Source organism: Salvelinus alpinus, chromosome 31 (assembly GCF_045679555.1).
Source record: "Salvelinus alpinus chromosome 31, SLU_Salpinus.1, whole genome shotgun sequence".
NCBI lineage: Eukaryota > Metazoa > Chordata > Actinopteri > Salmoniformes > Salmonidae > Salvelinus > Salvelinus alpinus.
Genome location: NC_092116.1, coordinates 18,995,561 through 19,019,153, shown reverse-complemented (window position 1 = coordinate 19,019,153; position 23,593 = coordinate 18,995,561). Strand labels below are relative to the sequence as shown.

Sequence of the window (23,593 nt, the reverse complement as noted above, 5' to 3'; positions counted from 1 at the left end):
TCTGGATAAGATAGTAGAATTTTTGCAACCATGTAACGGCGGAGTGATTTCCATCAAATGAACGGGGTCCTTGTTCCACGTGTGTCCACTGCCTAGCAGCTTAGTCTCTGTGGCGCAATTGGTTAGCGCGTTAGACTGTTAATCTAAAGGTTGGTGGTTCAAGCCCACCCAGGGACGAGTGTTTTCTAGTTGTTGAGCGCCGTGATGTAAGAAGACATTCCTGTAGTGTAAGTAAATTTGATTCCATGTGTGACTGACTCGTCCTGTATTCTGTTTTTAGACGTGATTGGTGAGTTGTTGAATGTAAAAGACGAGGAGTATGATATTTTACATCCTTGTAAAATGGCCTGTGATCATCAGTTGCTGAATAGCTTCACCATATATCTAAACTCCATATCGAATTATATATATATATATATATATATATATATATATATATATATATATATATACATACACACATACAGTACCAGTCAATAGTTTGGACACACCTCCTCATTCAAGGGTTTTTCTTTATTTTGACTATTTTCTACATTGTAGAATAATAGTGAAGACATAAAAACTATGAAATAACACATATGGAATCATGTAGTAACCAAAAAAGTGTTAAACAAATCAACATTTTTTTATATTTGAGATTCTTCAAAGTAGCCACCCTTTGCCTTGATGACAGCTTTGCACACTCTTGGCATTCTCTCAACCAGCTTCATGAGGCATTCACCTGGAATGCCTTTCAATTAACAGGTGTGCCTTGTTAGAAGTTAATTTGTGTAATTTCTTTCCTTCGTAATGCGTTTCAGCCAATCAGTTGTGTTGTGACAAGGTAGGGTTGGAATACAGAAGATAGCCCTATTTGGTAAAAGACCAAGTCAATATTATGGCAAGAACAGCTCAAATGAGCAAAGAGAAACGACGGTACAAATGAATGTATTTTGTCTCGTTGTTTAAAGTGTGCGCAGGACTTGTTTGTAGACAAATGTTGCTATCGTGTTTATTAGGGATGGGCATTTGAAATGATTTCACTAATCGGGATAATATGACATTATTTCTGCTATCAGGATAGTGGACATTCAAAAAACGCAGATAAAAATAACACTTGACAAGTCAGAATACCACAACGGAAAGGCTGCAATTCTCCAGTAGTTTTTGGCTAGCAGCAACGGTGAAAGAGAAGTCTGATTTTCACCATGATTGATGGATTCTGTTTGAAATGACTTTTCTGGAGAGTGTTTTGCATTGCTCTGGGTCAGGTGTTGTGGAGCCTTGGCTATGTACTCGACAGTAATTGCTATTTGAAGTGTAGAAAATAGGTTGTCAGAGTTGACTGGAGGACTAAATGCGCTAGCGCAATGCACCGTCATCAAAACAAAAATCAACAGTTCAACTGTTGTTTTATTAAATAAAGATTTTCAATTGTCACGGTATATCCCTGTATGTAATAATGTCTCAATGATCATTTAATTTAGAAAAAACGTTTTCATTGTTAAAATAGGCCCACCCCACAAAAAAAGGTCAAGAAAAATGAACACGCACACAAGTAATGGAATACTGAGGTCCGTTCGGATATTTGAATATTCAAACAACCGTGATCGTCTGTTGTGTGTGTAGGCGTGTCTAAATGTGTACTTATGTTGACAACGAAGAGGATGCTGTTGCCCTAACGGAACTGATCTGCATAGGTAGAATTCCAGGACACACTCAGTCCTCGTTAGTATAGTGGTCAGTATCCCCGCCTGTCACGCGGGAGACCGGGGTTCAATTCCCCGACGGGGAGGAAATAATTTTTTCCCCCTCTTACTTCTTTCTGCCTGTGAGAGAAGCCTCATTGTAAAATCACGTTCAGTACTTGTCTTTACTCCACTATAGCTACTCTACAGTGTCATTTAACCCACTTGTAAAAGGGATGGTGGTGGCAAAGGTCTGTTGTTTTATTACTGTAGATCTTGACCGTTCTGTTTTGAAAATATAAATGTCACTCAAAGGACCATATCATTGTTATCCATCTGGCTAAGGGACCTTCAATTAACAATCTATAATAGATTACCACAGTATGAGTCATAATACCCATAAAACCTAGCAGTCAAACATGAAAATGGTTACAATCGTTTTTCGACCATACATTTTTCCCAAAGGGGATTTTGGTAACACTTCAAATTAGGTGGGTGATTTGCGTAAGCTTGCCCCGGCGTGACATTTTTATAACCGTGTAAATTTCTCCCAGACAAGGTGACTTTCATGAATATATTCACTTGTATTTACCCAGCCCAAAATGAAATAGAGGCGTCACTACAGACACCCTGGTTTGAATCCAGACTCTATCACAACTGGCTGTGATTTGTGAGTCCCATAGGGCGGCGCACAATTGGCCCAGCGTCGTCCGGGTTTGGCCGGTGTAGGCCTTCATTGGTTTTGATAGCATTTAAAGATAAACGATATCTTTAAGATAAACCATGTAGTATATACGTCTGTTCAGATCTGGATGTTACCCCTCTGTTTTGCCATACAATTATGACTGAAAGCTGAATATTTGCCTGTCTGGATAAGATAGTAGAATTTTTGCAACCATGTAACGGCGGAGTGATTTCCATCAAATGAACGGGGTCCTTGTTCCACGTGTGTCCACTGCCTAGCAGCTTAGTCTCTGTGGCGCAATTGGTTAGCGCGTTAGACTGTTAATCTAAAGGTTGGTGGTTCAAGCCCACCCAGGGACGAGTGTTTTCTAGTTGTTGAGCGCCGTGATGTAAGAAGACATTCCTGTAGTGTAAGTAAATTTGATTCCATGTGTGACTGACTCGTCCTGTATTCTGTTTTTAGACGTGATTGGTGAGTTGTTGAATGTAAAAGACGAGGAGTATGATATTTTACATCCTTGTAAAATGGCCTGTGATCATCAGTTGCTGAATAGCTTCACCATATATCTAAACTCCATATCGAATTATATATATATATATATATATATATATATATATATATATATATATATATATATACATACACACATACAGTACCAGTCAATAGTTTGGACACACCTCCTCATTCAAGGGTTTTTCTTTATTTTGACTATTTTCTACATTGTAGAATAATAGTGAAGACATAAAAACTATGAAATAACACATATGGAATCATGTAGTAACCAAAAAAGTGTTAAACAAATCAACATTTTTTTATATTTGAGATTCTTCAAAGTAGCCACCCTTTGCCTTGATGACAGCTTTGCACACTCTTGGCATTCTCTCAACCAGCTTCATGAGGCATTCACCTGGAATGCCTTTCAATTAACAGGTGTGCCTTGTTAGAAGTTAATTTGTGTAATTTCTTTCCTTCGTAATGCGTTTCAGCCAATCAGTTGTGTTGTGACAAGGTAGGGTTGGAATACAGAAGATAGCCCTATTTGGTAAAAGACCAAGTCAATATTATGGCAAGAACAGCTCAAATGAGCAAAGAGAAACGACGGTACAAATGAATGTATTTTGTCTCGTTGTTTAAAGTGTGCGCAGGACTTGTTTGTAGACAAATGTTGCTATCGTGTTTATTAGGGATGGGCATTTGAAATGATTTCACTAATCGGGATAATATGACATTATTTCTGCTATCAGGATAGTGGACATTCAAAAAACGCAGATAAAAATAACACTTGACAAGTCAGAATACCACAACGGAAAGGCTGCAATTCTCCAGTAGTTTTTGGCTAGCAGCAACGGTGAAAGAGAAGTCTGATTTTCACCATGATTGATGGATTCTGTTTGAAATGACTTTTCTGGAGAGTGTTTTGCATTGCTCTGGGTCAGGTGTTGTGGAGCCTTGGCTATGTACTCGACAGTAATTGCTATTTGAAGTGTAGAAAATAGGTTGTCAGAGTTGACTGGAGGACTAAATGCGCTAGCGCAATGCACCGTCATCAAAACAAAAATCAACAGTTCAACTGTTGTTTTATTAAATAAAGATTTTCAATTGTCACGGTATATCCCTGTATGTAATAATGTCTCAATGATCATTTAATTTAGAAAAAACGTTTTCATTGTTAAAATAGGCCCACCCCACAAAAAAAGGTCAAGAAAAATGAACACGCACACAAGTAATGGAATACTGAGGTCCGTTCGGATATTTGAATATTCAAACAACCGTGATCGTCTGTTGTGTGTGTAGGCGTGTCTAAATGTGTACTTATGTTGACAACGAAGAGGATGCTGTTGCCCTAACGGAACTGATCTGCATAGGTAGAATTCCAGGACACACTCAGTCCTCGTTAGTATAGTGGTCAGTATCCCCGCCTGTCACGCGGGAGACCGGGGTTCAATTCCCCGACGGGGAGGAAATAATTTTTTCCCCCTCTTACTTCTTTCTGCCTGTGAGAGAAGCCTCATTGTAAAATCACGTTCAGTACTTGTCTTTACTCCACTATAGCTACTCTACAGTGTCATTTAACCCACTTGTAAAAGGGATGGTGGTGGCAAAGGTCTGTTGTTTTATTACTGTAGATCTTGACCGTTCTGTTTTGAAAATATAAATGTCACTCAAAGGACCATATCATTGTTATCCATCTGGCTAAGGGACCTTCAATTAACAATCTATAATAGATTACCACAGTATGAGTCATAATACCCATAAAACCTAGCAGTCAAACATGAAAATGGTTACAATCGTTTTTCGACCATACATTTTTCCCAAAGGGGATTTTGGTAACACTTCAAATTAGGTGGGTGATTTGCGTAAGCTTGCCCCGGCGTGACATTTTTATAACCGTGTAAATTTCTCCCAGACAAGGTGACTTTCATGAATATATTCACTTGTATTTACCCAGCCCAAAATGAAATAGAGGCGTCACTACAGACACCCTGGTTTGAATCCAGACTCTATCACAACTGGCTGTGATTTGTGAGTCCCATAGGGCGGCGCACAATTGGCCCAGCGTCGTCCGGGTTTGGCCGGTGTAGGCCTTCATTGGTTTTGATAGCATTTAAAGATAAAAGATATCTTTAAGATAAACCATGTAGTATATACGTCTGTTCAGATCTGGATGTTACCCCTCTGTTTTGCCATACAATTATGACTGAAAGCTGAATATTTGCCTGTCTGGATAAGATAGTAGAATTTTTGCAACCATGTAACGGCGGAGTGATTTCCATCAAATGAACGTGGTCCTTGTTCCACGTGTGTCCACTGCCTAGCAGCTTAGTCTCTGTGGTGCAATTGGTTAGCGCGTTAGACTGTTAATCTAAAGTTTGGTGGTTCAAGCCCACCCAGGGACGAGTGTTTTCTAGTTGTTGAGCGCCGTGATGTAAGAAGACATTCCTGTAGTGTAAGTAAATTTGATTCCATGTGTGACTGACTCGTCCTGTATTCTGTTTTTAGACGTGATTGGTGAGTTGTTGAATGTAAAAGACGAGGAGTATGATATTTTACATCCTTGTAAAATGGCCTGTGATCATCAGTTGCTGAATAGCTTCACCATATATCTAAACTCCATATCGAATTATATATATATATATATATATATATATATATATATATATATATATATATATATATATATATATATATATATATACATACACACATACAGTACCAGTCAATAGTTTGGACACACCTCCTCATTCAAGGGTTTTTCTTTATTTTGACTATTTTCTACATTGTAGAATAATAGTGAAGACATAAAAACTATGAAATAACACATATGGAATCATGTAGTAACCAAAAAAGTGTTAAACAAATCAACATTTTTTTATATTTGAGATTCTTCAAAGTAGCCACCCTTTGCCTTGATGACAGCTTTGCACACTCTTGGCATTCTCTCAACCAGCTTCATGAGGCATTCACCTGGAATGCCTTTCAATTAACAGGTGTGCCTTGTTAGAAGTTAATTTGTGTAATTTCTTTCCTTCGTAATGCGTTTCAGCCAATCAGTTGTGTTGTGACAAGGTAGGGTTGGAATACAGAAGATAGCCCTATTTGGTAAAAGACCAAGTCAATATTATGGCAAGAACAGCTCAAATGAGCAAAGAGAAACGACGGTACAAATGAATGTATTTTGTCTCGTTGTTTAAAGTGTGCGCAGGACTTGTTTGTAGACAAATGTTGCTATCGTGTTTATTAGGGATGGGCATTTGAAATGATTTCACTAATCGGGATAATATGACATTATTTCTGCTATCAGGATAGTGGACATTCAAAAAACGCAGATAAAAATAACACTTGACAAGTCAGAATACCACAACGGAAAGGCTGCAATTCTCCAGTAGTTTTTGGCTAGCAGCAACGGTGAAAGAGAAGTCTGATTTTCACCATGATTGATGGATTCTGTTTGAAATGACTTTTCTGGAGAGTGTTTTGCATTGCTCTGGGTCAGGTGTTGTGGAGCCTTGGCTATGTACTCGACAGTAATTGCTATTTGAAGTGTAGAAAATAGGTTGTCAGAGTTGACTGGAGGACTAAATGCGCTAGCGCAATGCACCGTCATCAAAACAAAAATCAACAGTTCAACTGTTGTTTTATTAAATAAAGATTTTCAATTGTCACGGTATATCCCTGTATGTAATAATGTCTCAATGATCATTTAATTTAGAAAAAACGTTTTCATTGTTAAAATAGGCCCACCCCACAAAAAAAGGTCAAGAAAAATGAACACGCACACAAGTAATGGAATACTGAGGTCCGTTCGGATATTTGAATATTCAAACAACCGTGATCGTCTGTTGTGTGTGTAGGCGTGTCTAAATGTGTACTTATGTTGACAACGAAGAGGATGCTGTTGCCCTAACGGAACTGATCTGCATAGGTAGAATTCCAGGACACACTCAGTCCTCGTTAGTATAGTGGTCAGTATCCCCGCCTGTCACGCGGGAGACCGGGGTTCAATTCCCCGACGGGGAGGAAATAATTTTTTCCCCCTCTTACTTCTTTCTGCCTGTGAGAGAAGCCTCATTGTAAAATCACGTTCAGTACTTGTCTTTACTCCACTATAGCTACTCTACAGTGTCATTTAACCCACTTGTAAAAGGGATGGTGGTGGCAAAGGTCTGTTGTTTTATTACTGTAGATCTTGACCGTTCTGTTTTGAAAATATAAATGTCACTCAAAGGACCATATCATTGTTATCCATCTGGCTAAGGGACCTTCAATTAACAATCTATAATAGATTACCACAGTATGAGTCATAATACCCATAAAACCTAGCAGTCAAACATGAAAATGGTTACAATCGTTTTTCGACCATACATTTTTCCCAAAGGGGATTTTGGTAACACTTCAAATTAGGTGGGTGATTTGCGTAAGCTTGCCCCGGCGTGACATTTTTATAACCGTGTAAATTTCTCCCAGACAAGGTGACTTTCATGAATATATTCACTTGTATTTACCCAGCCCAAAATGAAATAGAGGCGTCACTACAGACACCCTGGTTTGAATCCAGACTCTATCACAACTGGCTGTGATTTGTGAGTCCCATAGGGCGGCGCACAATTGGCCCAGCGTCGTCCGGGTTTGGCCGGTGTAGGCCTTCATTGGTTTTGATAGCATTTAAAGATAAAAGATATCTTTAAGATAAACCATGTAGTATATACGTCTGTTCAGATCTGGATGTTACCCCTCTGTTTTGCCATACAATTATGACTGAAAGCTGAATATTTGCCTGTCTGGATAAGATAGTAGAATTTTTGCAACCATGTAACGGCGGAGTGATTTCCATCAAATGAACGTGGTCCTTGTTCCACGTGTGTCCACTGCCTAGCAGCTTAGTCTCTGTGGTGCAATTGGTTAGCGCGTTAGACTGTTAATCTAAAGTTTGGTGGTTCAAGCCCACCCAGGGACGAGTGTTTTCTAGTTGTTGAGCGCCGTGATGTAAGAAGACATTCCTGTAGTCTAAGTAAATTTGATTCCATGTGTGACTGACTCGTCCTGTATTCTGTTTTTAGACGTGATTGGTGAGTTGTTGAATGTAAAAGACGAGGAGTATGATATTTTACATCCTTGTAAAATGGCCTGTGATCATCAGTTGCTGAATAGCTTCACCATATATCTAAACTCCATATCGAATTATATATATATATATATATATATATATATATATATATATATATATATATATATATATATATACATACATACACACATACAGTACCAGTCAATAGTTTGGACACACCTCCTCATTCAAGGGTTTTTCTTTATTTTGACTATTTTCTACATTGTAGAATAATAGTGAAGACATAAAAACTATGAAATAACACATATGGAATCATGTAGTAACCAAAAAAGTGTTAAACAAATCAACATTTTTTTATATTTGAGATTCTTCAAAGTAGCCACCCTTTGCCTTGATGACAGCTTTGCACACTCTTGGCATTCTCTCAACCAGCTTCATGAGGCATTCACCTGGAATGCCTTTCAATTAACAGGTGTGCCTTGTTAGAAGTTAATTTGTGTAATTTCTTTCCTTCGTAATGCGTTTCAGCCAATCAGTTGTGTTGTGACAAGGTAGGGTTGGAATACAGAAGATAGCCCTATTTGGTAAAAGACCAAGTCAATATTATGGCAAGAACAGCTCAAATGAGCAAAGAGAAACGACGGTACAAATGAATGTATTTTGTCTCGTTGTTTAAAGTGTGCGCAGGACTTGTTTGTAGACAAATGTTGCTATTGTGTTTATTAGGGATGGGCATTTGAAATGATTTCACTAATCGGGATAATATGACATTATTTCTGCTATCAGGATAGTGGACATTCAAAAAACGCAGATAAAAATAACACTTGACAAGTCAGAATACCACAACGGAAAGGCTGCAATTCTCCAGTAGTTTTTGGCTAGCAGCAACGGTGAAAGAGAAGTCTGATTTTCACCATGATTGATGGATTCTGTTTGAAATGACTTTTCTGGAGAGTGTTTTGCATTGCTCTGGGTCAGGTGTTGTGGAGCCTTGGCTATGTACTCGACAGTAATTGCTATTTGAAGTGTAGAAAATAGGTTGTCAGAGTTGACTGGAGGACTAAATGCGCTAGCGCAATGCACCGTCATCAAAACAAAAATCAACAGTTCAACTGTTGTTTTATTAAATAAAGATTTTCAATTGTCACGGTATATCCCTGTATGTAATAATGTCTCAATGATCATTTAATTTAGAAAAAACGTTTTCATTGTTAAAATAGGCCCACCCCACAAAAAAAGGTCAAGAAAAATGAACACGCACACAAGTAATGGAATACTGAGGTCCGTTCGGATATTTGAATATTCAAACAACCGTGATCGTCTGTTGTGTGTGTAGGCGTGTCTAAATGTGTACTTATGTTGACAACGAAGAGGATGCTGTTGCCCTAACGGAACTGATCTGCATAGGTAGAATTCCAGGACACACTCAGTCCTCGTTAGTATAGTGGTCAGTATCCCCGCCTGTCACGCGGGAGACCGGGGTTCAATTCCCCGACGGGGAGGAAATAATTTTTTCCCCCTCTTACTTCTTTCTGCCTGTGAGAGAAGCCTCATTGTAAAATCACGTTCAGTACTTGTCTTTACTCCACTATAGCTACTCTACAGTGTCATTTAACCCACTTGTAAAAGGGATGGTGGTGGCAAAGGTCTGTTGTTTTATTACTGTAGATCTTGACCGTTCTGTTTTGAAAATATAAATGTCACTCAAAGGACCATATCATTGTTATCCATCTGGCTAAGGGACCTTCAATTAACAATCTATAATAGATTACCACAGTATGAGTCATAATACCCATAAAACCTAGCAGTCAAACATGAAAATGGTTACAATCGTTTTTCGACCATACATTTTTCCCAAAGGGGATTTTGGTAACACTTCAAATTAGGTGGGTGATTTGCGTAAGCTTGCCCCGGCGTGACATTTTTATAACCGTGTAAATTTCTCCCAGACAAGGTGACTTTCATGAATATATTCACTTGTATTTACCCAGCCCAAAATGAAATAGAGGCGTCACTACAGACACCCTGGTTTGAATCCAGACTCTATCACAACTGGCTGTGATTTGTGAGTCCCATAGGGCGGCGCACAATTGGCCCAGCGTCGTCCGGGTTTGGCCGGTGTAGGCCTTCATTGGTTTTGATAGCATTTAAAGATAAAAGATATCTTTAAGATAAACCATGTAGTATATACGTCTGTTCAGATCTGGATGTTACCCCTCTGTTTTGCCATACAATTATGACTGAAAGCTGAATATTTGCCTGTCTGGATAAGATAGTAGAATTTTTGCAACCATGTAACGGCGGAGTGATTTCCATCAAATGAACGGGGTCCTTGTTCCACGTGTGTCCACTGCCTAGCAGCTTAGTCTCTGTGGCGCAATTGGTTAGCGCGTTAGACTGTTAATCTAAAGGTTGGTGGTTCAAGCCCACCCAGGGACGAGTGTTTTCTAGTTGTTGAGCGCCGTGATGTAAGAAGACATTCCTGTAGTGTAAGTAAATTTGATTCCATGTGTGACTGACTCGTCCTGTATTCTGTTTTTAGACGTGATTGGTGAGTTGTTGAATGTAAAAGACGAGGAGTATGATATTTTACATCCTTGTAAAATGGCCTGTGATCATCAGTTGCTGAATAGCTTCACCATATATCTAAACTCCATATCGAATTATATATATATATATATATATATATATATATATATATATATATACATACACACATACAGTACCAGTCAATAGTTTGGACACACCTCCTCATTCAAGGGTTTTTCTTTATTTTGACTATTTTCTACATTGTAGAATAATAGTGAAGACATAAAAACTATGAAATAACACATATGGAATCATGTAGTAACCAAAAAAGTGTTAAACAAATCAACATTTTTTTATATTTGAGATTCTTCAAAGTAGCCACCCTTTGCCTTGATGACAGCTTTGCACACTCTTGGCATTCTCTCAACCAGCTTCATGAGGCATTCACCTGGAATGCCTTTCAATTAACAGGTGTGCCTTGTTAGAAGTTAATTTGTGTAATTTCTTTCCTTCGTAATGCGTTTCAGCCAATCAGTTGTGTTGTGACAAGGTAGGGTTGGAATACAGAAGATAGCCCTATTTGGTAAAAGACCAAGTCAATATTATGGCAAGAACAGCTCAAATGAGCAAAGAGAAACGACGGTACAAATGAATGTATTTTGTCTCGTTGTTTAAAGTGTGCGCAGGACTTGTTTGTAGACAAATGTTGCTATCGTGTTTATTAGGGATGGGCATTTGAAATGATTTCACTAATCGGGATAATATGACATTATTTCTGCTATCAGGATAGTGGACATTCAAAAAACGCAGATAAAAATAACACTTGACAAGTCAGAATACCACAACGGAAAGGCTGCAATTCTCCAGTAGTTTTTGGCTAGCAGCAACGGTGAAAGAGAAGTCTGATTTTCACCATGATTGATGGATTCTGTTTGAAATGACTTTTCTGGAGAGTGTTTTGCATTGCTCTGGGTCAGGTGTTGTGGAGCCTTGGCTATGTACTCGACAGTAATTGCTATTTGAAGTGTAGAAAATAGGTTGTCAGAGTTGACTGGAGGACTAAATGCGCTAGCGCAATGCACCGTCATCAAAACAAAAATCAACAGTTCAACTGTTGTTTTATTAAATAAAGATTTTCAATTGTCACGGTATATCCCTGTATGTAATAATGTCTCAATGATCATTTAATTTAGAAAAAACGTTTTCATTGTTAAAATAGGCCCACCCCACAAAAAAAGGTCAAGAAAAATGAACACGCACACAAGTAATGGAATACTGAGGTCCGTTCGGATATTTGAATATTCAAACAACCGTGATCGTCTGTTGTGTGTGTAGGCGTGTCTAAATGTGTACTTATGTTGACAACGAAGAGGATGCTGTTGCCCTAACGGAACTGATCTGCATAGGTAGAATTCCAGGACACACTCAGTCCTCGTTAGTATAGTGGTCAGTATCCCCGCCTGTCACGCGGGAGACCGGGGTTCAATTCCCCGACGGGGAGGAAATAATTTTTTCCCCCTCTTACTTCTTTCTGCCTGTGAGAGAAGCCTCATTGTAAAATCACGTTCAGTACTTGTCTTTACTCCACTATAGCTACTCTACAGTGTCATTTAACCCACTTGTAAAAGGGATGGTGGTGGCAAAGGTCTGTTGTTTTATTACTGTAGATCTTGACCGTTCTGTTTTGAAAATATAAATGTCACTCAAAGGACCATATCAGTGTTATCCATCTGGCTAAGGGACCTTCAATTAACAATCTATAATAGATTACCACAGTATGAGTCATAATACCCATAAAACCTAGCAGTCAAACATGAAAATGGTTACAATCGTTTTTCGACCATACATTTTTCCCAAAGGGGATTTTGGTAACACTTCAAATTAGGTGGGTGATTTGCGTAAGCTTGCCCCGGCGTGACATTTTTATAACCGTGTAAATTTCTCCCAGACAAGGTGACTTTCATGAATATATTCACTTGTATTTACCCAGCCCAAAATGAAATAGAGGCGTCACTACAGACACCCTGGTTTGAATCCAGACTCTATCACAACTGGCTGTGATTTGTGAGTCCCATAGGGCGGCGCACAATTGGCCCAGCGTCGTCCGGGTTTGGCCGGTGTAGGCCTTCATTGGTTTTGATAGCATTTAAAGATAAACGATATCTTTAAGATAAACCATGTAGTATATACGTCTGTTCAGATCTGGATGTTACCCCTCTGTTTTGCCATACAATTATGACTGAAAGCTGAATATTTGCCTGTCTGGATAAGATAGTAGAATTTTTGCAACCATGTAACGGCGGAGTGATTTCCATCAAATGAACGGGGTCCTTGTTCCACGTGTGTCCACTGCCTAGCAGCTTAGTCTCTGTGGTGCAATTGGTTAGCGCGTTAGACTGTTAATCTAAAGGTTGGTGGTTCAAGCCCACCCAGGGACGAGTGTTTTCTAGTTGTTGAGCGCCGTGATGTAAGAAGACATTCCTGTAGTGTAAGTAAATTTGATTCCATGTGTGACTGACTCGTCCTGTATTCTGTTTTTAGACGTGATTGGTGAGTTGTTGAATGTAAAAGACGAGGAGTATGATATTTTACATCCTTGTAAAATGGCCTGTGATCATCAGTTGCTGAATAGCTTCACCATATATCTAAACTCCATATCGAATTATATATATATATATATATATATATATATATATATATATATATATATATATATATATATATATATATATACATACACACATACAGTACCAGTCAATAGTTTGGACACACCTCCTCATTCAAGGGTTTTTCTTTATTTTGACTATTTTCTACATTGTAGAATAATAGTGAAGACATAAAAACTATGAAATAACACATATGGAATCATGTAGTAACCAAAAAAGTGTTAAACAAATCAACATTTTTTTATATTTGAGATTCTTCAAAGTAGCCACCCTTTGCCTTGATGACAGCTTTGCACACTCTTGGCATTCTCTCAACCAGCTTCATGAGGCATTCACCTGGAATGCCTTTCAATTAACAGGTGTGCCTTGTTAGAAGTTAATTTGTGTAATTTCTTTCCTTCGTAATGCGTTTCAGCCAATCAGTTGTGTTGTGACAAGGTAGGGTTGGAATACAGAAGATAGCCCTATTTGGTAAAAGACCAAGTCAATATTATGGCAAGAACAGCTCAAATGAGCAAAGAGAAACGACGGTACAAATGAATGTATTTTGTCTCGTTGTTTAAAGTGTGCGCAGGACTTGTTTGTAGACAAATGTTGCTATCGTGTTTATTAGGGATGGGCATTTGAAATGATTTCACTAATCGGGATAATATGACATTATTTCTGCTATCAGGATAGTGGACATTCAAAAAACGCAGATAAAAATAACACTTGACAAGTCAGAATACCACAACGGAAAGGCTGCAATTCTCCAGTAGTTTTTGGCTAGCAGCAACGGTGAAAGAGAAGTCTGATTTTCACCATGATTGATGGATTCTGTTTGAAATGACTTTTCTGGAGAGTGTTTTGCATTGCTCTGGGTCAGGTGTTGTGGAGCCTTGGCTATGTACTCGACAGTAATTGCTATTTGAAGTGTAGAAAATAGGTTGTCAGAGTTGACTGGAGGACTAAATGCGCTAGCGCAATGCACCGTCATCAAAACAAAAATCAACAGTTCAACTGTTGTTTTATTAAATAAAGATTTTCAATTGTCACGGTATATCCCTGTATGTAATAATGTCTCAATGATCATTTAATTTAGAAAAAACGTTTTCATTGTTAAAATAGGCCCACCCCACAAAAAAAGGTCAAGAAAAATGAACACGCACACAAGTAATGGAATACTGAGGTCCGTTCGGATATTTGAATATTCAAACAACCGTGATCGTCTGTTGTGTGTGTAGGCGTGTCTAAATGTGTACTTATGTTGACAACGAAGAGGATGCTGTTGCCCTAACGGAACTGATCTGCATAGGTAGAATTCCAGGACACACTCAGTCCTCGTTAGTATAGTGGTCAGTATCCCCGCCTGTCACGCGGGAGACCGGGGTTCAATTCCCCGACGGGGAGGAAATAATTTTTTCCCCCTCTTACTTCTTTCTGCCTGTGAGAGAAGCCTCATTGTAAAATCACGTTCAGTACTTGTCTTTACTCCACTATAGCTACTCTACAGTGTCATTTAACCCACTTGTAAAAGGGATGGTGGTGGCAAAGGTCTGTTGTTTTATTACTGTAGATCTTGACCGTTCTGTTTTGAAAATATAAATGTCACTCAAAGGACCATATCATTGTTATCCATCTGGCTAAGGGACCTTCAATTAACAATCTATAATAGATTACCACAGTATGAGTCATAATACCCATAAAACCTAGCAGTCAAACATGAAAATGGTTACAATCGTTTTTCGACCATACATTTTTCCCAAAGGGGATTTTGGTAACACTTCAAATTAGGTGGGTGATTTGCGTAAGCTTGCCCCGGCGTGACATTTTTATAACCGTGTAAATTTCTCCCAGACAAGGTGACTTTCATGAATATATTCACTTGTATTTACCCAGCCCAAAATGAAATAGAGGCGTCACTACAGACACCCTGGTTTGAATCCAGACTCTATCACAACTGGCTGTGATTTGTGAGTCCCATAGGGCGGCGCACAATTGGCCCAGCGTCGTCCGGGTTTGGCCGGTGTAGGCCTTCATTGGTTTTGATAGCATTTAAAGATAAACGATATCTTTAAGATAAACCATGTAGTATATACGTCTGTTCAGATCTGGATGTTACCCCTCTGTTTTGCCATACAATTATGACTGAAAGCTGAATATTTGCCTGTCTGGATAAGATAGTAGAATTTTTGCAACCATGTAACGGCGGAGTGATTTCCATCAAATGAACGGGGTCCTTGTTCCACGTGTGTCCACTGCCTAGCAGCTTAGTCTCTGTGGTGCAATTGGTTAGCGCGTTAGACTGTTAATCTAAAGGTTGGTGGTTCAAGCCCACCCAGGGACGAGTGTTTTCTAGTTGTTGAGCGCCGTGATGTAAGAAGACATTCCTGTAGTCTAAGTAAATTTGATTCCATGTGTGACTGACTCGTCCTGTATTCTGTTTTTAGACGTGATTGGTGAGTTGTTGAATGTAAAAGACGAGGAGTATGATATTTTACATCCTTGTAAAATGGCCTGTGATCATCAGTTGCTGAATAGCTTCACCATATATCTAAACTCCATATCGAATTATATATATATATATATATATATATATATATATATATATATATATATATATACATACACACATACAGTACCAGTCAATAGTTTGGACACACCTCCTCATTCAAGGGTTTTTCTTTATTTTGACTATTTTCTACATTGTAGAATAATAGTGAAGACATAAAAACTATGAAATAACACATATGGAATCATGTAGTAACCAAAAAAGTGTTAAACAAATCAACATTTTTTTATATTTGAGATTCTTCAAAGTAGCCACCCTTTGCCTTGATGACAGCTTTGCACACTCTTGGCATTCTCTCAACCAGCTTCATGAGGCATTCACCTGGAATGCCTTTCAATTAACAGGTGTGCCTTGTTAGAAGTTAATTTGTGTAATTTCTTTCCTTCGTAATGCGTTTCAGCCAATCAGTTGTGTTGTGACAAGGTAGGGTTGGAATACAGAAGATAGCCCTATTTGGTAAAAGACCAAGTCAATATTATGGCAAGAACAGCTCAAATGAGCAAAGAGAAACGACGGTACAAATGAATGTATTTTGTCTCGTTGTTTAAAGTGTGCGCAGGACTTGTTTGTAGACAAATGTTGCTATCGTGTTTATTAGGGATGGGCATTTGAAATGATTTCACTAATCGGGATAATATGACATTATTTCTGCTATCAGGATAGTGGACATTCAAAAAACGCAGATAAAAATAACACTTGACAAGTCAGAATACCACAACGGAAAGGCTGCAATTCTCCAGTAGTTTTTGGCTAGCAGCAACGGTGAAAGAGAAGTCTGATTTTCACCATGATTGATGGATTCTGTTTGAAATGACTTTTCTGGAGAGTGTTTTGCATTGCTCTGGGTCAGGTGTTGTGGAGCCTTGGCTATGTACTCGACAGTAATTGCTATTTGAAGTGTAGAAAATAGGTTGTCAGAGTTGACTGGAGGACTAAATGCGCTAGCGCAATGCACCGTCATCAAAACAAAAATCAACAGTTCAACTGTTGTTTTATTAAATAAAGATTTTCAATTGTCACGGTATATCCCTTTATGTAATAATGTCTCAATGATCATTTAATTTAGAAAAAACGTTTTCATTGTTAAAATAGGCCCACCCCACAAAAAAAGGTCAAGAAAAATGAACACGCACACAAGTAATGGAATACTGAGGTCCGTTCGGATATTTGAATATTCAAACAACCGTGATCGTCTGTTGTGTGTGTAGGCGTGTCTAAATGTGTACTTATGTTGACAACGAAGAGGATGCTGTTGCCCTAACGGAACTGATCTGCATAGGTAGAATTCCAGGACACACTCAGTCCTCGTTAGTATAGTGGTCAGTATCCCCGCCTGTCACGCGGGAGACCGGGGTTCAATTCCCCGACGGGGAGGAAATAATTTTTTCCCCCTCTTACTTCTTTCTGCCTGTGAGAGAAGCCTCATTGTAAAATCACGTTCAGTACTTGTCTTTACTCCACTATAGCTACTCTACAGTGTCATTTAACCCACTTGTAAAAGGGATGGTGGTGGCAAAGGTCTGTTGTTTTATTACTGTAGATCTTGACCGTTCTGTTTTGAAAATATAAATGTCACTCAAAGGACCATATCATTGTTATCCATCTGGCTAAGGGACCTTCAATTAACAATCTATAATAGATTACCACAGTATGAGTCATAATACCCATAAAACCTAGCAGTCAAACATGAAAATGGTTACAATCGTTTTTCGACCATACATTTTTCCCAAAGGGGATTTTGGTAACACTTCAAATTAGGTGGGTGATTTGCGTAAGCTTGCCCCGGCGTGACATTTTTATAACCGTGTAAATTTCTCCCAGACAAGGTGACTTTCATGAATATATTCACTTGTATTTACCCAGCCCAAAATGAAATAGAGGCGTCACTACAGACACCCTGGTTTGAATCCAGACTCTATCACAACTGGCTGTGATTTGTGAGTCCCATAGGGCGGCGCACAATTGGCCCAGCGTCGTCCGGGTTTGGCCGGTGTAGGCCTTCATTGGTTTTGATAGCATTTAAAGATAAAAGATATCTTTAAGATAAACCATGTAGTATATACGTCTGTTCAGATCTGGATGTTACCCCTCTGTTTTGCCATACAATTATGACTGAAAGCTGAATATTTGCCTGTCTGGATAAGATAGTAGAATTTTTGCAACCATGTAACGGCGGAGTGATTTCCATCAAATGAACGGGGTCCTTGTTCCACGTGTGTCCACTGCCTAGCAGCTTAGTCTCTGTGGCGCAATTGGTTAGCGCGTTAGACTGTTAATCTAAAGGTTGGTGGTTCAAGCCCACCCAGGGACGAGTGTTTTCTAGTTGTTGAGCGCCGTGATGTAAGAAGACATTCCTGTAGTGTAAGTAAATTTGATTCCATGTGTGACTGACTCGTCCTGTATTCTGTTTTTAGACGTGATTGGTGAGTTGTTGAATGTAAAAGACGAGGAGTATGATATTTTACATCCTTGTAAAATGGCCTGTGATCATCAGTTGCTGAATAGCTTCACCATATATCTAAACTCCATATCGAATTATATATATATATATATATATATATATATATATATATATATATATATATATACATACACACATACAGTACCAGTCAATAGTTTGGACACACCTCCTCATTCAAGGGTTTTTCTTTATTTTGACTATTTTCTACATTGTAGAATAATAGTGAAGACATAAAAACTATGAAATAACACATATGGAATCATGTAGTAACCAAAAAAGTGTTAAACAAATCAACATTTTTTTATATTTGAGATTCTTCAAAGTAGCCACCCTTTGCCTTGATGACAGCTTTGCACACTCTTGGCATTCTCTCAACCAGCTTCATGAGGCATTCACCTGGAATGCCTTTCAATTAACAGGTGTGCCTTGTTAGAAGTTAATTTGTGTAATTTCTTTCCTTCGTAATGCGTTTCAGCCAATCAGTTGTGTTGTGACAAGGTAGGGTTGGAATACAGAAGATAGCCCTATTTGGTAAAAGACCAAGTCAATATTATGGCAAGAACAGCTCAAATGAGCAAAGAGAAACGACGGTACAAATGAATGTATTTTGTCTCGTTGTTTAAAGTGTGCGCAGGACTTGTTTGTAGACAAATGTTGCTATCGTGTTTATTAGGGATGGGCATTTGAAATGATTTCACTAATCGGGATAATATGACATTATTTCTGCTATCAGGATAGTGGACATTCAAAAAACGCAGATAAAAATAACACTTGACAAGTCAGAATACCACAACGGAAAGGCTGCAATTCTCCAGTAGTTTTTGGCTAGCAGCAACGGTGAAAGAGAAGTCTGATTTTCACCATGATTGATGGATTCTGTTTGAAATGACTTTTCTGGAGAGTGTTTTGCATTGCTCTGGGTCAGGTGTTGTGGAGCCTTGGCTATGTACTCGACAGTAATTGCTATTTGAAGTGTAGAAAATAGGTTGTCAGAGTTGACTGGAGGACTAAATGCGCTAGCGCAATGCACCGTCATCAAAACAAAAATCAACAGTTCAACTGTTGTTTTATTAAATAAAGATTTTCAATTGTCACGGTATATCCCTGTATGTAATAATGTCTCAATGATCATTTAATTTAGAAAAAACGTTTTCATTGTTAAAATAGGCCCACCCCACAAAAAAAGGTCAAGAAAAATGAACACGCACACAAGTAATGGAATACTGAGGTCCGTTCGGATATTTGAATATTCAAACAACCGTGATCGTCTGTTGTGTGTGTAGGCGTGTCTAAATGTGTACTTATGTTGACAACGAAGAGGATGCTGTTGCCCTAACGGAACTGATCTGCATAGGTAGAATTCCAGGACACACTCAGTCCTCGTTAGTATAGTGGTCAGTATCCCCGCCTGTCACGCGGGAGACCGGGGTTCAATTCCCCGACGGGGAGGAAATAATTTTTTCCCCCTCTTACTTCTTTCTGCCTGTGAGAGAAGCCTCATTGTAAAATCACGTTCAGTACTTGTCTTTACTCCACTATAGCTACTCTACAGTGTCATTTAACCCACTTGTAAAAGGGATGGTGGTGGCAAAGGTCTGTTGTTTTATTACTGTAGATCTTGACCGTTCTGTTTTGAAAATATAAATGTCACTCAAAGGACCATATCATTGTTATCCATCTGGCTAAGGGACCTTCAATTAACAATCTATAATAGATTACCACAGTATGAGTCATAATACCCATAAAACCTAGCAGTCAAACATGAAAATGGTTACAATCGTTTTTCGACCATACATTTTTCCCAAAGGGGATTTTGGTAACACTTCAAATTAGGTGGGTGATTTGCGTAAGCTTGCCCCGGCGTGACATTTTTATAACCGTGTAAATTTCTCCCAGACAAGGTGACTTTCATGAATATATTCACTTGTATTTACCCAGCCCAAAATGAAATAGAGGCGTCACTACAGACACCCTGGTTTGAATCCAGACTCTATCACAACTGGCTGTGATTTGTGAGTCCCATAGGGCGGCGCACAATTGGCCCAGCGTCGTCCGGGTTTGGCCGGTGTAGGCCTTCATTGGTTTTGATAGCATTTAAAGATAAACGATATCTTTAAGATAAACCATGTAGTATATACGTCTGTTCAGATCTGGATGTTACCCCTCTGTTTTGCCATACAATTATGACTGAAAGCTGAATATTTGCCTGTCTGGATAAGATAGTAGAATTTTTGCAACCATGTAACGGCGGAGTGATTTCCATCAAATGAACGGGGTCCTTGTTCCACGTGTGTCCACTGCCTAGCAGCTTAGTCTCTGTGGTGCAATTGGTTAGCGCGTTAGACTGTTAATCTAAAGGTTGGTGGTTCAAGCCCACCCAGGGACGAGTGTTTTCTAGTTGTTGAGCGCCGTGATGTAAGAAGACATTCCTGTAGTGTAAGTAAATTTGATTCCATGTGTGACTGACTCGTCCTGTATTCTGTTTTTAGACGTGATTGGTGAGTTGTTGAATGTAAAAGACGAGGAGTATGATATTTTACATCCTTGTAAAATGGCCTGTGATCATCAGTTGCTGAATAGCTTCACCATATATCTAAACTCCATATCGAATTATATATATATATATATATATATATATATATATATATATATATATATATATATATATATACATACACACATACAGTACCAGTCAATAGTTTGGACACACCTCCTCATTCAAGGGTTTTTCTTTATTTTGACTATTTTCTACATTGTAGAATAATAGTGAAGACATAAAAACTATGAAATAACACATATGGAATCATGTAGTAACCAAAAAAGTGTTAAACAAATCAACATTTTTTTATATTTGAGATTCTTCAAAGTAGCCACCCTTTGCCTTGATGACAGCTTTGCACACTCTTGGCATTCTCTCAACCAGCTTCATGAGGCATTCACCTGGAATGCCTTTCAATTAACAGGTGTGCCTTGTTAGAAGTTAATTTGTGTAATTTCTTTCCTTCGTAATGCGTTTCAGCCAATCAGTTGTGTTGTGACAAGGTAGGGTTGGAATACAGAAGATAGCCCTATTTGGTAAAAGACCAAGTCAATATTATGGCAAGAACAGCTCAAATGAGCAAAGAGAAACGACGGTACAAATGAATGTATTTTGTCTCGTTGTTTAAAGTGTGCGCAGGACTTGTTTGTAGACAAATGTTGCTATCGTGTTTATTAGGGATGGGCATTTGAAATGATTTCACTAATCGGGATAATATGACATTATTTCTGCTATCAGGATAGTGGACATTCAAAAAACGCAGATAAAAATAACACTTGACAAGTCAGAATACCACAACGGAAAGGCTGCAATTCTCCAGTAGTTTTTGGCTAGCAGCAACGGTGAAAGAGAAGTCTGATTTTCACCATGATTGATGGATTCTGTTTGAAATGACTTTTCTGGAGAGTGTTTTGCATTGCTCTGGGTCAGGTGTTGTGGAGCCTTGGCTATGTACTCGACAGTAATTGCTATTTGAAGTGTAGAAAATAGGTTGTCAGAGTTGACTGGAGGACTAAATGCGCTAGCGCAATGCACCGTCATCAAAACAAAAATCAACAGTTCAACTGTTGTTTTATTAAATAAAGATTTTCAATTGTCACGGTATATCCCTGTATGTAATAATGTCTCAATGATCATTTAATTTAGAAAAAACGTTTTCATTGTTAAAATAGGCCCACCCCACAAAAAAAGGTCAAGAAAAATGAACACGCACACAAGTAATGGAATACTGAGGTCCGTTCGGATATTTGAATATTCAAACAACCGTGATCGTCTGTTGTGTGTGTAGGCGTGTCTAAATGTGTACTTATGTTGACAACGAAGAGGATGCTGTTGCCCTAACGGAACTGATCTGCATAGGTAGAATTCCAGGACACACTCAGTCCTCGTTAGTATAGTGGTCAGTATCCCCGCCTGTCACGCGGGAGACCGGGGTTCAATTCCCCGACGGGGAGGAAATAATTTTTTCCCCCTCTTACTTCTTTCTGCCTGTGAGAGAAGCCTCATTGTAAAATCACGTTCAGTACTTGTCTTTACTCCACTATAGCTACTCTACAGTGTCATTTAACCCACTTGTAAAAGGGATGGTGGTGGCAAAGGTCTGTTGTTTTATTACTGTAGATCTTGACCGTTCTGTTTTGAAAATATAAATGTCACTCAAAGGACCATATCATTGTTATCCATCTGGCTAAGGGACCTTCAATTAACAATCTATAATAGATTACCACAGTATGAGTCATAATACCCATAAAACCTAGCAGTCAAACATGAAAATGGTTACAATCGTTTTTCGACCATACATTTTTCCCAAAGGGGATTTTGGTAACACTTCAAATTAGGTGGGTGATTTGCGTAAGCTTGCCCCGGCGTGACATTTTTATAACCGTGTAAATTTCTCCCAGACAAGGTGACTTTCATGAATATATTCACTTGTATTTACCCAGCCCAAAATGAAATAGAGGCGTCACTACAGACACCCTGGTTTGAATCCAGACTCTATCACAACTGGCTGTGATTTGTGAGTCCCATAGGGCGGCGCACAATTGGCCCAGCGTCGTCCGGGTTTGGCCGGTGTAGGCCTTCATTGGTTTTGATAGCATTTAAAGATAAACGATATCTTTAAGATAAACCATGTAGTATATACGTCTGTTCAGATCTGGATGTTACCCCTCTGTTTTGCCATACAATTATGACTGAAAGCTGAATATTTGCCTGTCTGGATAAGATAGTAGAATTTTTGCAACCATGTAACGGCGGAGTGATTTCCATCAAATTAACGGGGTCCTTGTTCCACGTGTGTCCACTGCCTAGCAGCTTAGTCTCTGTGGTGCAATTGGTTAGCGCGTTAGACTGTTAATCTAAAGGTTGGTGGTTCAAGCCCACCCAGGGACGAGTGTTTTCTAGTTGTTGAGCGCCGTGATGTAAGAAGACATTCCTGTAGTCTAAGTAAATTTGATTCCATGTGTGACTGACTCGTCCTGTATTCTGTTTTTAGACGTGATTGGTGAGTTGTTGAATGTAAAAGACGAGGAGTATGATATTTTACATCCTTGTAAAATGGCCTGTGATCATCAGTTGCTGAATAGCTTCACCATATATCTAAACTCCATATCGAATTATATATATATATATATATATATATATATATATATATATATATATATATATATACATACACACATACAGTACCAGTCAATAGTTTGGACACACCTCCTCATTCAAGGGTTTTTCTTTATTTTGACTATTTTCTACATTGTAGAATAATAGTGAAGACATAAAAACTATGAAATAACACATATGGAATCATGTAGTAACCAAAAAAGTGTTAAACAAATCAACATTTTTTTATATTTGAGATTCTTCAAAGTAGCCACCCTTTGCCTTGATGACAGCTTTGCACACTCTTGGCATTCTCTCAACCAGCTTCATG

At 38.6% G+C, this 23,593-nt stretch overlaps 19 non-coding genes across 19 annotated transcripts; all 19 read left to right on the top strand.

Annotated features, from left to right (window-relative positions):
• Nucleotides 1-103: 103 nt before the first annotated feature.
• Nucleotides 104-177, top strand: trnan-guu (transfer RNA asparagine (anticodon GUU)). The gene has a single exon. It is a non-coding gene; the product is annotated as a tRNA-Asn (tRNA).
• A 1,525-nt stretch (nt 178-1,702) lies between these two features.
• On the top strand, nt 1,703-1,774 carry trnad-guc (transfer RNA aspartic acid (anticodon GUC)). Its single transcript has one exon. It is a non-coding gene; the product is annotated as a tRNA-Asp (tRNA).
• Nucleotides 1,775-2,637: 863 nt separating this feature from the next.
• Nucleotides 2,638-2,711, top strand: trnan-guu (transfer RNA asparagine (anticodon GUU)). Its single transcript has one exon. It is a non-coding gene; the product is annotated as a tRNA-Asn (tRNA).
• A 1,529-nt stretch (nt 2,712-4,240) lies between these two features.
• On the top strand, nt 4,241-4,312 carry trnad-guc (transfer RNA aspartic acid (anticodon GUC)). The gene has a single exon. It is a non-coding gene; the product is annotated as a tRNA-Asp (tRNA).
• An 863-nt stretch (nt 4,313-5,175) lies between these two features.
• Nucleotides 5,176-5,249, top strand: trnan-guu (transfer RNA asparagine (anticodon GUU)). Its single transcript has one exon. It is a non-coding gene; the product is annotated as a tRNA-Asn (tRNA).
• A 1,549-nt stretch (nt 5,250-6,798) lies between these two features.
• On the top strand, nt 6,799-6,870 carry trnad-guc (transfer RNA aspartic acid (anticodon GUC)). The gene has a single exon. It is a non-coding gene; the product is annotated as a tRNA-Asp (tRNA).
• Nucleotides 6,871-7,733: 863 nt separating this feature from the next.
• On the top strand, nt 7,734-7,807 carry trnan-guu (transfer RNA asparagine (anticodon GUU)). Its single transcript has one exon. It is a non-coding gene; the product is annotated as a tRNA-Asn (tRNA).
• A 1,541-nt stretch (nt 7,808-9,348) lies between these two features.
• trnad-guc (transfer RNA aspartic acid (anticodon GUC)) lies at nt 9,349-9,420 on the top strand. The gene has a single exon. It is a non-coding gene; the product is annotated as a tRNA-Asp (tRNA).
• Nucleotides 9,421-10,283: 863 nt separating this feature from the next.
• On the top strand, nt 10,284-10,357 carry trnan-guu (transfer RNA asparagine (anticodon GUU)). The gene has a single exon. It is a non-coding gene; the product is annotated as a tRNA-Asn (tRNA).
• A 1,519-nt stretch (nt 10,358-11,876) lies between these two features.
• trnad-guc (transfer RNA aspartic acid (anticodon GUC)) lies at nt 11,877-11,948 on the top strand. Its single transcript has one exon. It is a non-coding gene; the product is annotated as a tRNA-Asp (tRNA).
• An 863-nt stretch (nt 11,949-12,811) lies between these two features.
• Nucleotides 12,812-12,885, top strand: trnan-guu (transfer RNA asparagine (anticodon GUU)). The gene has a single exon. It is a non-coding gene; the product is annotated as a tRNA-Asn (tRNA).
• Nucleotides 12,886-14,430: 1,545 nt separating this feature from the next.
• trnad-guc (transfer RNA aspartic acid (anticodon GUC)) lies at nt 14,431-14,502 on the top strand. The gene has a single exon. It is a non-coding gene; the product is annotated as a tRNA-Asp (tRNA).
• Nucleotides 14,503-15,365: 863 nt separating this feature from the next.
• On the top strand, nt 15,366-15,439 carry trnan-guu (transfer RNA asparagine (anticodon GUU)). The gene has a single exon. It is a non-coding gene; the product is annotated as a tRNA-Asn (tRNA).
• A 1,527-nt stretch (nt 15,440-16,966) lies between these two features.
• On the top strand, nt 16,967-17,038 carry trnad-guc (transfer RNA aspartic acid (anticodon GUC)). Its single transcript has one exon. It is a non-coding gene; the product is annotated as a tRNA-Asp (tRNA).
• An 863-nt stretch (nt 17,039-17,901) lies between these two features.
• trnan-guu (transfer RNA asparagine (anticodon GUU)) lies at nt 17,902-17,975 on the top strand. The gene has a single exon. It is a non-coding gene; the product is annotated as a tRNA-Asn (tRNA).
• Nucleotides 17,976-19,502: 1,527 nt separating this feature from the next.
• Nucleotides 19,503-19,574, top strand: trnad-guc (transfer RNA aspartic acid (anticodon GUC)). The gene has a single exon. It is a non-coding gene; the product is annotated as a tRNA-Asp (tRNA).
• Nucleotides 19,575-20,437: 863 nt separating this feature from the next.
• trnan-guu (transfer RNA asparagine (anticodon GUU)) lies at nt 20,438-20,511 on the top strand. Its single transcript has one exon. It is a non-coding gene; the product is annotated as a tRNA-Asn (tRNA).
• A 1,535-nt stretch (nt 20,512-22,046) lies between these two features.
• trnad-guc (transfer RNA aspartic acid (anticodon GUC)) lies at nt 22,047-22,118 on the top strand. Its single transcript has one exon. It is a non-coding gene; the product is annotated as a tRNA-Asp (tRNA).
• An 863-nt stretch (nt 22,119-22,981) lies between these two features.
• trnan-guu (transfer RNA asparagine (anticodon GUU)) lies at nt 22,982-23,055 on the top strand. Its single transcript has one exon. It is a non-coding gene; the product is annotated as a tRNA-Asn (tRNA).
• The last annotated feature ends 538 nt before the right edge of the window (nt 23,056-23,593 follow it).